Source organism: Etheostoma spectabile, chromosome 16 (genome assembly GCF_008692095.1).
Source record: "Etheostoma spectabile isolate EspeVRDwgs_2016 chromosome 16, UIUC_Espe_1.0, whole genome shotgun sequence".
NCBI lineage: Eukaryota > Metazoa > Chordata > Actinopteri > Perciformes > Percidae > Etheostoma > Etheostoma spectabile.
This window is the reverse complement of record NC_045748.1, coordinates 21,629,370-21,630,088: the sequence shown is the minus strand read 5'-3', so window position 1 is coordinate 21,630,088 and position 719 is coordinate 21,629,370. Positions and strand designations below refer to the sequence as shown.

Sequence of the window (719 nt, the reverse complement as noted above, 5' to 3'; positions counted from 1 at the left end):
GTGTGTGTGTGTGTGTGTGGATCTAGCTTAGCGTTGCTCAGCCCCACCCTCTGATTACACAGAGGAAAGGAAAGAGAAGCAGAACATAGCAGAGAAGGAAGAGGGAGAAGCTGAAAAGAGAAACGTCAAAACTGCATCTGGACCTCAGTAGGTAACTAACCAGTCAGTCAGTTAACCAGTCAGCCGGTAAAGCAACCAGTCGACTACAACACTGAAATTTGCAGTCAGGAAATCAGTTTGTTAGACAGACCGGGAATGGTTTATAAGTCAGCAAGTGAGGAGACTGTGAACTAGCCAGTCAGAGAGTTAGTCAGCTACTTAGTTAGCTGGTAAACAACTCATTTAGTCAGTTAGTCGGCCATTTTGATAGTCAGTCAGTTGTTTAGTTGGTGAAAGAGGCTTTTAGTAAGTTGGTCAGTCTGGTGGTTTTTCATTTTGTTGGTTACTTAGGCAACCAGTCCATTGGGTATTAATTTTGATAGTTAGCCAGTTAGATGGATAGTTAGCCATAGAGTATTTTAGTTAGTTAGTTTTAGTTAATAATTTGATGGTTAGTTTGTCAATCAGTCAGTTAATGATTTAGTCAGTCAGTTAGTTGGTCAGGGAGTTGGTCAGTTAGTTGGGCAGTTTATCTGTTCAGTTGGGGCTCAGTCCTTAGGGAGTTGGGTATGGACCAAACTACGGTAGCTGGAGAGATGCCTGTTCACCTCCTGGGCACT

The 719-nt window shown here is 42.8% G+C and overlaps 1 protein-coding gene across 4 annotated transcripts in view; it reads left to right on the top strand.

Moving 5' to 3' along the window:
* rab27b (RAB27B, member RAS oncogene family) overlaps positions 1 to 719 on the top strand; it is a gene marked incomplete at its 3' end in the record, with an annotated part of 70,012 nt that overhangs the window by 28,132 nt on the left and 41,161 nt on the right. Inside the window, 1 exon segment of one of the 4 annotated variants that reach the window (XM_032539443.1) lies at positions 72 to 151. 4 annotated transcript variants of the gene reach the window in all.